At 35.1% G+C, this 14,711-nt stretch overlaps 1 protein-coding gene across 1 annotated transcript in view; it reads right to left on the bottom strand.

The window, feature by feature from the left end:
* UVRAG (UV radiation resistance associated) overlaps positions 1–14,711 on the bottom strand; it is a 254,326-nt gene that overhangs the window by 49,153 nt on the left and 190,462 nt on the right. The gene's annotated exons all lie outside the window — the stretch shown is intronic.

The following is a 14,711-nucleotide window of genomic DNA, read 5'->3' as shown; positions in this document are numbered from 1 at the left end:
AAATTTGCCAAATTGCCACTTCGTGGCATTAATCACTTCATACCACCAGTTTTGAAAAAGCAATGGTAGCAAAACCCCAAAGCAAAACAGAAGGGGACCATGTTGCTGCTATGGGCCCTCAATAATTTATGGATTCTTCAAATGGAAAGTCACATTAGCAACTTTGCCAAGTGTCTCAAATGGACATACTAATGAATGGGACTGAAGAGGTATTTATTGAATATCTATTTTGATTAAGGCAGTGTGGTGGGGAATTCATCAGAATAGTGAGATCATATATACATGTGGACTATTTTTCACATGGGGCATTTTCTTTTATACCCCTTCACTCATCAGAGCCTCGCACAGTACACTCAGTGAATACTTTCTGGCTGTCACATAAAAGATACACAAAACTCTGTACATATTCTAACTTCCAAATTAAACTTAGAAAACAAAGATAATTTATAAAGATAAAGTACAGGGAAACTAGGATAATATATTTTGTTTCAAAGAGGAGATTGTATAAAAGTAAGAGATATTAACTAACTTTTAAAATAAATGGTATTATGTACATTTTAATGGCTATGTTTTAGAGAGGGAAAGAGAATAAAAATGACAACATAATAATGGATGTCTTTGCTTTTCACATCTCTCACATCTTACCAGAGTAAAAGATTATAGACCATTACTAAAAGCTTTGCGTTCTCTTGTACTCTGAAATTCAGATATTAATAACTCCTTTATAGAAATAAATAAAAAGCACTGATGGAAGATGTAAAGTGCATTAGTGTTCGTGTTATCTCTCCCAGTATGAATTTAATGGGTATCTTAATAAGGAGATATAAACTAATGTCACTGATGAGGAAATATATCCCTCACATCCTTTAGTAGCCTCCAGTGGACTTGATGGTGACGTCTGGGTGGAATTACTATAAAGCAGATGATGAATTAGTGTTGAGGCAAAGGGACACATAAATGTGTCTCAGAGCTGAAATGATCATATTCTATATCATAAGTTAAGGGTCAACTTAAGTGACAGTACAGTCAGTCCTAAAGTGGGCTAACCAATTTGGCTAAGCCCACTGCTCAGAACTTGCTGAAGCTAAGCTGTTTTGATAGCTGGGCCACAGGCTTCCTTGGCTATAATAACCTGAAAGTAACATTTACGTGTTTTAAGTCTCTTTTAATCTCCTAAATACCATGAAGTGACGTTTATCAGATTTTAAGACACAGGCACATTCCGCTCAGATGATTTCATTCTCAGGGGACCCCGTCAGTATGAAGGCTTATTAAAAGAAAGTGAAGGTTCACAAGCCTTTAGGAAGAATCCTAAGTGACATTACAAACTAAATCTAAAAAAAAAATTTTTTTGGCTAAGCTAGAGAAAGTACTTTCCTTTTTGTGGTTAGTTTAGAGGCTATAGTTCAGCGAACTTTGGGTAAAGTGACCGCCACAATTAGTATATCACAAATACAGGTGTTGTTTCTCTCGTTTTCTCTTCTAATTAGGTTCAGTTTTAACACTCAGTGTAGGGGCTTGACGTATGAGTGGTAAATGCCCAAGTACCCACAAACTCACATACTACCAGGCATCTGGGAAATCTTCCAGACTTTTAGGCACATTTTAAAGAAAAGCTGTCTATCTAAAACTCAGTCTACTGATTTATTCAGAGCTTATTTTTAAATTACTTATCTTTAAATGGTGACAAAAATTGTTTCCAATTTATCTTTCCATAATATGAAGGAGAAAAACATATCAAAAATAGTCCATACGTATTTGTTTCAGTGATTTAGTTAAAATTCCTCCTCTACCAAGGAGTTATGTAATTAATTACTAAACCGAGTACAAATGAGGATAATAATAAAAACTTAAAGGGGTTATTGTGAAAATTAGGGATAAAGAGTAAAAAATGCTTTGCATATAGGTAATCAATAAAAGCAGACATTCTTATTTGTGAAGCTAGACAAATGGAAAATGTCAAATTGTTTCCTAAAATGATTTTATCAATATACACTCCCATCACTGCTACTTTAAGAGTAACCAATTTATTGTGTGTTTTGTTTTTACTACGCATGTGCTCAAAACAAGATTGTGAGGAATTATAGAACTTTATTGTTAGAAGGAAATGAAGAGGTTGTTTACTTCAGCTTTCTTATTTTAAAAGGATCTAGGTAGGGTTTAGAAAGATTAAGAGACTCGCTTAATGTCACGATGAGTAAGAGGCTTGGTGAGTTAGAGAACCAAAGAGTTAAGAGGCAATTCTTTTGGGGGGCGGGATTCAGTTTATTTATTTATTTATTTACGTATTTAAATGGAGGCACTGGGGACTGCACCCAGGAGCTCATACATGCCAAGCACACACTCTACCACTGAGCTACACCGTCCCTCACCTAGAGGCAATTCTTTGATTAGAGGCTATAACACAATCTAGGGCTCTTTCTAAGACACTCAGCTGCCTTGCAAGACAGTCCGGAAACAACGAGATACAGTAATTATCTATAATGGGGACACAGTGGGGACAAAGAAATGACTTAGAGCAGTCTGGAAAAAGTCAAAAACACTGTCGTACAATGAGCTTTGTGAGCCCTGTTATACAAACAGGGACACTGAGGCCCAGAGAATTTTTTTGTGTTTCTCCCACAACACAAGCACATAACACAATTCTGGGCATATATCTGGGCAGTGTTTCTCCCCCTACATAAAGGGTAAATGTTTGGTACCATTAACATTTTTATTTTAGTAACTGTAATCGCAGTATATATATTCAACTTCATACCCTCCTTTCTCCACTAATAACAAATGTACTCTACATTATTATCTAATCTTCATGAAAATTTTAATGACTATGGATGTTCCTCAGTTTATTTAATCTACTTATAGATAGCTATTTTCAGAATGATAAATGTCTTTTAACTGTTGTCAGGAAGTTAGAATTATTTCCTTATGACAGAGTTCCTAAGAAGAATTAGTAAATCAAAGGTGAAACTTATCAAATCTACCCCAAGGAAAAAATTGTGAGGATCAATTATGAGCTTTTTGTGTGAAAGCTCTTTGCAAACTGTAAAGCACTACTTAAATGTATGGTGGTTATTACCATTATTATTATAAATCCATATTATACTGGACTTATACTGACCCATTATTTAGCTGGCATGGTACTCCATAAACTCTGCTTATCTGCTACAAACAAAATCACCAACATATTCACTGTTTGTAAAACATGAAAATACATATAAAGAGAATCTTAAAATCTTTTTAATCATGTTGTCAAGTAAGTAAGTTGGTGAGTCAAAAAACTTGAAGGTGATGTTTTAAAGAAAAGCAGTGAGCAGACTGGAATCCTGGAATATGAGTAGTAAAGTTAAGGAGCACAGATTCAAAAATATTAGGACTTATTTGGACCTCAGCGTACATAAAGCTCAACCCTTTCATTCTCTCAGTGAGAAGCCTGAAGCCCCAACAGAAAGAAACCACTTGCCGAAGATACCAGCAAGTTAAAAGAGACAGAATAGAACATCAACATTTCTAATTATTGGTGTTGTGTTCTTTCCTTAAAGCATTTCATCCACCTTTTTGGAGTCCATGAGTGACAACATTTAATCCCTTCCATTGTATCTACCTAAGTAACTCAAATGTAAAATGCTAGCCTGAGTTTATAATATATATATCTTTTAAATTGACAACTTTTACAAGTACCTACAAATCTATTACTCTAAATACAGGACTGATTTGGGTTTATTCACAGATAACTGCTGGTCTGTTAGAGAGGATAACTGTCTTTTCCCCCCTCTCTTTTATTAAAAGATAAATTAGCAAAACACAGTATTAAAAGTTACAAAATCTAGAATCTCAAATCAACTGTGCTAGCCTCCCCTAAAAGCTAAAGAGTCTGGACTTTGAATCAGAAGACCTAGGCTCAGGTTTTGACTCTACCACTTAACAGATCTGTGAGACTTTGAAGAAGTGAATTTAATTTCTTCAGAGCTTAGTTTCCCTAACAGCAAAAGAGGACAACAATAATGTTATACTTCCTAGGGTTATGGGGGATGATAAGGCAAAGTACCCTGTGACCTGTACAATGCTAAACTATAAACATTTTTATTATCATATGTATACTATTACACTAAGCAGTAGAGGAGGGATAAAAGTTTAATGCTCAAAGCCCAATCTACGATGCTTTAATCCAGGTAGGTGAGTCACAGCCTGACTCAGTTCTGCTTTTATAAGGATGAACAGAGTAAGAGATTTGTATTTCTTCTTTTAATACCTTGAATATATAGCACCACATTAAAAAAAATACAGTTCTAAAATTTAAAATTCTAAAATGGTCTCACTTTATTTCATTATGAGTTTAAAATATCACATTGAATGTTTACTAATAGTTTACTTGTAGCAAAACAGAAAGAACACTGCTAAATTTTGCAAGAGCCCTCCAGGGATGCAATATTCCACCTGATGGAAAATGCCATGTCTCAGGAAAAGGTAAGATGTCGTAGCCTATAAATGCAGATGAGGAGACAGTGAGGAGGAAACTTTACTGCCTAGGAACACAGTTATGTCATCAAGAGGCCCAGGGGAGAGCCAGCGACTGATGCCAGGGTACATGTCACCTTCAAGCTCTGCTCACACTAGTACCTCTGCCTGGAGTCTTGACATTCCCCTCCCCTTGTCCTCCCCCCTTCTTCTTTCAAAACAAACCTTGACTCAGCCTTAAAGACCCAGTGTGAATGTGTCCTTTAGAAATACTTCCCAAAGAACTTTACCTGCACACCTATTATCAGCACACACCTCACTTGTAATGCCACCCTGGAGAGAAGGTGAGCACCAGGTGTAGGAACCAAGTCCTATTCATCCTTGTCTCCCCGGTGCCCAGCCCAGCTCCTGACACAGAGTAAGTGGTCAATCAGCCCTGCTTGGAGCCACAGAAACAGCAAGAGAATAAATAGAAATCGTCATACCAGTCACAGGACTCAAATGAAAGAAAAGAAACATTTTATAACAGACGAAAAGTGCCAAGCAGAGGAAAAGAATGAAGAAAGCAGCCAGGCAGCAGATCAGAGTTAAGATGCTTTTTCCAAAAGCTGTCTTTGGTCCAACCTTTGCCCTACTGCCGTAGACTCTTACAGAGCAAGCGAACTGACAACCCTAGGGAGGAAGAAAGGAGGTAAAAACAGAGAAATAAAGACTGACACAAGTCTGTGACTCAGCAAATTCTGCACCCTTAGTTGCAAAGCCTATGTAATATTTCCTTATATCTTATATCATTTTAGGGGTTCTACAGTCTACCTGTAATTTCTAAGAAGGCATATTTATCAAAAGATATTGGTTATTCACAAAAAAACTTGAAACAGCAAATATATATATGTGAAATGCCTGAACTTAACATTCACTAATAATCAAAGAGCTATATATAAAAGCACAGAGATATTGTCTTCTTTCATATAAAAAAGGTTAATAACAAAATATACTGGCAAGAAGATAAAGAATCAGATATGTCAAACTTTAAAATGTATGTATTCTTTGACCTAGCAATTAGATACTCATCTTAAAGAAATAACAGAACACAGGTATAACTATCTAAGTAGAAGGATGCTTCCCTTATTGCAATGTTGTTCATAACAGGGAAATCTTGGAAATAATCTGAATGATCATCAGCAAGGAAGCTGTTAATTACAATATGTCCACACGACAGAATGCAATGCAGACAACACAATTTTATACAACTATATTCATCAACATGTAACTATCTTCACAATGTAGTTAAATGAAAAGAGTAGGACACACAACAGAACACACGGTATGAAACCATTTATGTAAAATTTTACCTACTTAATTTATGTATGTATATTTGCATAGATGTTTAGAAAGATATTCATTAAAATATTACAATGGTTATCTCTGAGTAGTAGAACCCAAGTGGTTTTAATTTTTTCCTTAATGTTTGCTGTATTTTAAAAACAAATTTATATTGCAATTGAATCATTTATATGATAAAGAGTTTATTTCTATTTTGGAAAAAAAAAAAAAAACCAGAAGAAAAAACATTAACCTGAAACTGAAAGCTCACTGACAGTGAACAAGGTGTCCTAATACTGTTCCTTCCTTATACATGGTACCCTCACTGATGCAGTTAAAAAGGCAACTCCCCCATAAACTTTTACTTTGTCTTAACTTGCATTTAGCTTGTAATCTTACTTCCACATCTTATTTTGTATTTGCAGAATGTTGGGGACTTCTTTATCACAAAGATTATATTGCATTTTGCATTTTATTTATTTAGCAAAAACTAAGCACTAACTCTGTTCCAGGTACTATTCTAAATGGTTTATAAGTATTATGTAATACTTTCAACAACTCTAAGAGATGGGAATTATACCTATAATTATAGGTATTATTACCCTTATTTTACAGATAAGGACACTGAAGCAGAGAGATTAAGTAACTTATCTAAAATCATATAGCTAAAGTGACAGAACTGGCACTGGAACTTCGCAGTCTAGTAGTACTTGCCCTTAAATACTAAGCTATGCTATGTTTATTTTAGTTCATTTATTCCAGGATTTTGGCCTTTCCCTTGACAATTTACATTAATTAGGACACTAATTTTATCCTTCCTATCCTTCCAAGTCAGCACATTTTAAAATGCTTTTCTCTAGTAGACACCAAAATTTACATATAACAATTTTTTGAAGTTCATTTCTTTAAATATTTTACACCTAAGCTATGCTGGTCCCTTTGATGCCAACTAAAATCAGAACAAATTCACTTTTCATACATATTATTTCTCGTAGTTCATTTCATGAGGCTTAGCCATAAAAAACAGAATTTATATTCTACCTTCTCTGAACTAAGCATTATATATCTCATTTCAGTTGAGGTGCATTCTTCAAATATTTTTCTCCCAGCAACAAATGTCAGTCATAGTGATACCTTGGAAAAGGCTAACAGCATTACCAGATAAACAACTTATTTAATTGAAGAGAAAAATTTGCCAGCTCAAAATATTAAAATATACAAAATACAAGGCTAAAGTGCATCTTTTAAAACAACTGGGATAAAGGAAGAGATAGAAGTTATCTAAGATTTTAAACCAAGTAAGGTGTTAAATTTATACTTAGGTAGCCACAGACCTGAACATAGAATCAGATGATTAGAGTCTGAGTTTCTTTGCTCACTATTCAGAGGCTCAGTTTCTCTAAATGTAAAATGGGGATAATCATACCAACACTTTTAGGGCTTTTGCAGAGGATAAAAGAGGTAATGTACGTGAAAATCTGTGTACTCTAAAGTAAGCTATGTAGATATAAGTTAAAACTGTCTCATTTTTCATTTGGAAAGATATTTTTGGCATTGGATTTCTGGTTTCAGTTTAAAGTGGGAGAAAATGTCCAACTGAGGTAAAAATAAATTATTTTGTCTTTTTAATTTATCACTCTAAGCATTTGAAAGTACAGTGATCACAGCCAATATATCATTAAAAATGTCTAGTAACCTGATAATAGCTGATATGGGTCTTTAAAAAAAAAATAAAAGAACACTTCACCAGTCACTTTAAACTACAAAAAGGTAGTACGTTATCGCTTTAAACACAGAATGGAAATCTTGGAAAACAACTCTTTCTTTCTTTCTTTCTTTCTCTCTGTCTGTCTGTCTCTCTCTCTCTCTCTATATATATGTAATTTTTCTACCTCAATTGAAGCCTCCATTTAAATAGACATAAATCAAGATGTATTTAAATACACATATATTTAAATAGAAATAAGTTAACTATCAATCTTAAAGAGGAAAGAACAATCTCTTGACTAACTCATTCACCACTCACTCTTTCAACAAATATTTACTGAACATCTGAAACATGCCCAGGGAGCTCACATAGACAGATATACAGACTAACAGAATAGAATTTACAGTTCAGATATAAATCCTCACATTTATAGTTAATTCATTTTCAACAAGAGTGCCAAAACTATTCAATGGCTAATGAATAAGCAGTCTTTTCAACAAAACTTTCTGGACTAACTGGATATCCACAAAAAAAAAAAAGAATGAAGTTGGACCCCTTCCTTACACCATATCAAAAAAAAAAAAAAATTAATTCAAGACGGATCACTGACCTAAACTTGCAAGCTAAACTACACAGAAGAAACCCAAAAATACTTGAGCTAAGCTTTCTTAAATGTGACACCAAAAGCATAAGAAAAAGAAAAGATAGATTAAAAACTAGACTTCATCAAAACTAAAAACCTTTGTGTTTCAACAGATAGTATTAAGAGAGTGAAAAAGACAACCTGCAAATAGCAGAAAATACTTGCAAATCATTCATCTGAGAAGAGACCTGTATTTAGATTATATAAAGACCTCTTACAACTCAGTAATAAAGACAAATAACTCAATTTAAAAATGGGCAAAGGATTTGAACAGACATTTCTCCAAAGATGTACAAATGCCTAATAAGCACATGAAAAGACGCTTAACATCATTAGCCTTTAGGGAAATTCAAATCAAAACCACAATGAGATACCACTTTACATCTAGGAGGATGGCTATAATAAAAAAGACAGAAATTGGAACTTTTATACATCGCTAGTGGGAATGTAAAATGGTGTAACTGCTTTTAGAAAATAGTCTGGCAATTCCTCAAAGTGTTAAACATAGTTACTATATGGCTCAGCAGTTCCACTCACATGTATATACCCAAGAGTAATGAAAACATGCCCCACAAAAAACTTGCACATGAATGCTTACAGCAGCATTATTCTTAATAGCCCCAAAGTGTAAACAGCCCAAATGTATATCAATTGATGAAGGGATGAATAAAATATGGTCTATCCATATACATCTTCAAATTGCCAAAACGATCTGTTAACAAAAAGGAATGACTCTCACAGTGAAAAAAAAGTGACAATGAATATATGTATGTTCATGTATAACTGAAAAATTGTGCTCTACATTGGAATTTGACACAACATTGTAAAATGACTATAATTCAATAACAAAAGTTTAAAAAAAAAAAAGGAATGACTGAGACATGCTACAACATGGCTGAACCGCAAACCTATGCTAAGGCAAAGAAGCCAGTCACAAAGACTACATATTTGATTCCAGTCCATGAAGTGTCCAGAACAGGGGAATCTACAGAAACAGAAGTAGAATGGAGGCTGCCTAGGGATGGAAGTTTTAGGGGAACAGGGAGTAACTGCTAATGCGTTCAGTTCTTTTGGGGTGAAAAACATGTTCTAAAACTGACTGTGGTGATAGTTGTACAACTATTTGAATATTACAAAAAAAAAACCCACTGAATTGTACATTATAAATGGGTTAACTGTATGGTCTGTGAATTATATCTCAGTAAATTGTTGTTTTTTAAGATACAGGACTTTTGAAAAAATAGTTTCTACAATATTATTGACAATTTTGTAGGTGGCAGGGGAAAAAAAGGCATTTTGTCTATGAAAACATCCTTGGTATTTGTATTCTTGATTCCAAGAAGAATTAAGAAAATAAAAATGCACTTTCTCCTCATGTGTCACATACATTGAACTGTATGTTGAAGAAACAGACATGAATTTAAGCCGCTGCGTGTAAGCTGGCATTGATCCCTTCTAAATAGCTGTGCACTGTGGGCCCCATGAGTAGTCAGGTTTACAGAAAGACCTTGTCCCTGGCAGAACAGAAGTTTCCAACTGTTTTTGGAAGGAGAAGCTACTTTTACTTTCTATGAAGTCTTAAAGTAAATTGAGAAAAAAGAGAGGTAATAGAGTAAAAAGAAGAGAGGCCGTGAAGTCTCCAGGATCTAATCCCAGTTCTTCAACCTAACTCCTGATTTCGGGGGTCTCATCTGTAAAAGGCAGATAACAGCGCCTTATCGACCTCATAAGATTGTAATAATGCCCACATTAAAAAGGAAAAAAGAGGAAGAAACAAAGTTAGTGGGATATAGCTGAATTTGACCTCAGAAAACTTGGACTTGAATTCTGTTTGCCATTAAATGGCTTTGTCATCCTCGGGAGGATAGCACGGTGTAGCAGTAACCCAATCTCTTATCTAAAGATAGATGTGGTCAACAGACTTCACAGAGTATGAAGTGAGATACAGAAGTGTAAGTATACCAAAAGCCATTAAGTTCAGTACAAGTGTAAGTCGTCATTAGTATTTGTAAACTATATCCTCAAAGTATTACTCTTAAGTCCCTGAGCTTTCAAGAAGGGAGAGAAGAGGCCTGGCTCGAGAAAACCCAAAAGCAATAGAAGAGAATCCACTGGTAAGTGCTGGCCTTATGACTTGTATTGCACAGTATTACCAGAATTCAAAGTGGTAGGCCTCTTATATAATGTCTCCACATGTGGGGAGCTGACACATGTGTCTTGGTTTATCAGACTCTGAGCAGTTGAGGTGTTTCTTAGGAAACCTGGATGGTCACATTCTCTAGGGCAGTGGATCTCAACCTTTCTGGTCTCAAGATTCTTTACACTTTATTGAGGAAGCTTCTGTTTATGTAGGTCACACATCTCCATATTTACCATATTAGAAGTTAAAATTGAAAAATATTTAAATATTTATTAATTCACTTAAAAATAACAATAGAAATTTACTACTTGTTAATATAAATAATCCTTTAATGAAAAACAAGCATATTTTCCAAAAAAGAAATTTAGTGAGATGAGTGAAATTGTTTTATATTTTTGCAAGTCTTTTTTGCAATGTCTGCCTTAACAGAAGGCAGCTAGATTCTCATATATTCGTCTGCATTCATTTTACTTTATGTTGTTTCATAAGAAAATTCAGCCTCATGTAGATATGTAATTGGGAAAGAAGGGAGTATTTTATAGCTTTTTTCAGATAATTGTAGATATTCTTCTCTGATACTACCTCCAAACTTAACAAGCAGCAGTTTCTTAAAGATTAGTAGCAATGTAGAATCTGAAAACGTATCAACACACTTTTTACATCTATTGCATTAAAATCCACTGGGTTTTTTTGCACTGTGAAGAGATCTCTACCTGTTCATGATTTCATAGCAACATACACTGGTCATTTGGAAAACACTGAATCACTTAGTTATATAGATTTTAAATGCTGACACATTCATTATAAAATATTTAAAAACCACATTTGTTAAACATCACTACCAACACTTCATCAAAAACATCTTTAAGGAATGACATTGACAGCTGTCAATGTCATGGTGGCAAATACAAGTTTTCTGAAATACTATTGTCATTCAAAATCTTGAATTTCATCATCAGTTGATTTTCTTTAAGACAAAGGCTCACACTTCATTCATTTTTGAAAAAAAAATGTCTGCCAAATACCTAAGTCCGTATAGTTGGTTGCTACTCAACTGCACAAATGCTTTTCCTTGAAACGTCCATTATACTTTGGTACAGAGAAGTGCTTTATGCATATTTTCCTTTTCATCACACAGAATACTAAGAAAATTGTACTCAAGGATCAGCATTTAATATAATTAATATTTTTTACTGCTTTATCAAGGGCATTCTTAAGTGAAACTGGTTTTTGTCTTTTCGTTTTGTTTTATTTTGAAACTATGAGTTTGTTGAAAGTGCCCTTTTTCCTATCTTAGGTCAACCAACTCACTTACATGTTTTCTTTATCCATTCATCCCTTGGTGGACACTTAGGTTATTTGCATGTCTTGGCTATCATGAATAATACTGCAATAAACATGGTTGTGCAGGTATGTTTTCAAGTTAGTGTTTTGGTTTCCTTTGGACAAATACCCAGAAGTAGAATTGCTGGATTTATGGTTGCTTTATTTTTAATTTTTTGAGGAACCTCACACTGTTTTCCCACCAACAGTGAACAGGGTTCCCTTTTCTCTGTGTCCTTGTCGACACTTATTCCTTATCTTTTTGATGATAGCCATTCTAACAGGGATATCTCATGGTTTTGACCTGCATTTCCTTGATGATTAGTGATGCTGAATACCCATAATGTATTTTAAACCTGTTCACTTCTTCCATCTCTACACCTACTATTCTAGTCCAAGCTCCCATTAACCCTCATCTGGTCTTTTAAAGTAGCCTTCTAAGGTGAAACTCTACTTCTCTTCTAGTCCCCTGCAATCCATTAGAGCAGACAGAGTGATCTTTGGAAAAACGTATCAAATCAAGCCACTTTCCTGCTTAAATTATTTGTTGGTTTCCCTCTGTACTTAGAATAAAACTCATAGCTTTTACTGTAATTTCTAAGGCCTCATATAATATATTCCCTGGCTACTTCTCCCCTTAATTTCTATGTTCCTTACACATTAGCTTTTTACCTGTCACCTGAACACACAAGCTCTTTCCTACCCCAGGGCCTTTGCACTAGTGGGTTCCATGGCCTTAAGGGATTTACTATTTCCGAGCTTTTTGCATGGCTGGTTCCTTGTCATCATCCATGTCTTAGCTCAATTATTATTCCCTCCATAAAGCTTATCTGACGACTTTATCTAAAGTAAAGTAGGACCCACTCCAGTTATTTCCGATTATATCCCCTAATCAGTTTCCAACACAGCACTTATTACAATCTAAAATTACTTTGTTTATTGTCTGCCTCTTTTCATTAGATTATAAGGCAGGGGCCTTCTTTTTTAACAGCTTTATTGCAATACAATTCACATACCAAACAATTCAATGGGTTTTGGTATATTAAAAATTTTTAAATTGTGGTAAAATATATAACAGAAAATCTGTCCATTTTAAGCATTGTTTCCCTCTTAATGGAGGCACTGAGGATTGAACCCATGACCTCACGCATGCCAAGCACATGCTCTACCCCAGAGCTATACTCCCCACCCCTGCATTTTAACCATTTTTAAGTGTAAAATTCAGAGGCATTAATTACATTCACAATGTTGTACAACCATAACCACTATCTCTTTCCAAAATTTTTTCATCATCCTAAATAGAAACTGTAACCATTAAGTAATAACTCCCCCAGTTCCCCTTTCCCTCAGCCCCTGGTAACCTCTAATCTACTTTGTGTCTCTATGAATTTGTCTAATCTAGATAATTCATATAAGTGGAATCATACAATATTTGTCCACTAGTGTCTAGCTTATTCACGAAGCAGGGCTCTTGGGTGTCTTATTCACTGCTCAATCAGTTGAGCCCTAATTCAGTATATATAGCACTCAGTAGATGCACAACAAATCCTTGTTGAATCAACTAATTCAGCAATTTTAAGCAAGTCACTTTACTTCTCTGGATCTCAGTTTCTTAGCCATGTGATGATGCTATTATCACCATTCATTCATTCATTCATGCATTAAACCTGTTTTGAGAACTGACATTGTTTCCAGCATTGTGCTTACTAGTGGAAATATCATTATGTGCAAAACAGTTATTGTCTCTGCTTTCAAAGAACTTTCAGTTCCTTTGCTAGCTGGGAATGTCATCTTCTTTGATTCTGTGCACTTTTAGGACAGAAATATATAAAACAATGAAGTTATGGAAGTAAGGACCGTCTGCCAAGGCTGTCAGACTATGTGATAAGACACTGGAGGGACAGATGTCAAAAGCCATCCTGTCTACATGTTCAGTTACCAGCACCTGCCCTTTTTCACTCTGCAGGGTGATGATGAGGGTCACGTAGATGTATGTGCATGTACCTTATAAAGTAAAAGCTCTCCACAAACCTAAGGTAAAAGTATTGTTAACTTTTGATTTACTACTTTCTATGCTCTGGGAACTAAAAGCAAACTACTGTGCTATACACAAATACTAATATAATGTCCTTATCAACTTACTGACAATTATGGCAGGAGCTGGTTTTTCAAATCAGCGTTAATTACACTGTACCTGAACTGTGCCAGACCCATTCCTACAGTGTGACAGGCTGCCCATCAGGGAGGACTATTTCCAGCCAAAGGGGCCAGCACATGAAACATATTAGTAAATGGCGCTAAATACAAGGCATTTTGCTCTATTTGCTTTCAATACCCAGCCCAGCACACACACTCCTTTAGACAGCAGTGACAGGAAAAGGGCCAGCAGGCCTTACCAAACCCCTCAGCTCTTCAAACGACACTTGAGGATTTCGACTTGAAGGCCTGTCTTTCCAAGTCTGTGCTTTCAAATCTTGGGCTGGACTGATCCCAAATACTGAAGTAACAAATATTACTAAATTCTGTCATTTCCTCTACCAAGAAAGTGATTTTACTACTACTTCTGGTTGTGATGAAAGGTCCTATTGACTATTCAAATCCTCAACCAAGTCATGGATGCAGTATTAAATGACTTCACTCCTTTTTCTCTGGCACTTTAACACATGCCAATGCTTTCATCCACCTCCACTAACGTGCCTTATAAATTACTGAGGTGGGGCCATTTTAACGGTACGATTTGTTCACATCTCTAGAGATGGGGTATAAATGAGACTGGCTGAGAAGACAAACTCCCCTTTGACAACATATATCGGTATAAATGTATATAAAAATAAACCTTCACAAGCTGGAAATATCTTATTAATACAATATCTGGTTAGAAGCCACAATAACTAATGGTTCTTTGATTTGTTATAAATTGAAATGTAATAAAGTGATGGTAATAAGGCTAAAGACCAAATGAAACTGTCCCCAAGAAACAGTTCAGAGACAGAACAGAGATGGAGTTGGTCACAAATTTGCTAAGAGTTTCTTTCTAAATGCTCAAAAGAGGCTTCCTGAATGAACTCCGAAACCTAAGAAAGTCTGTTTATAAGAAGTTGACTGTCTTCTCCTTTTAA

The sequence above is a fragment of the Camelus ferus genome, chromosome 10 (assembly GCF_009834535.1).
Source record: "Camelus ferus isolate YT-003-E chromosome 10, BCGSAC_Cfer_1.0, whole genome shotgun sequence".
Lineage (NCBI taxonomy): Eukaryota > Metazoa > Chordata > Mammalia > Artiodactyla > Camelidae > Camelus > Camelus ferus.
Note: the sequence above shows the minus strand (reverse complement) of the source record. Positions and strands in the feature narration are given on the sequence as shown.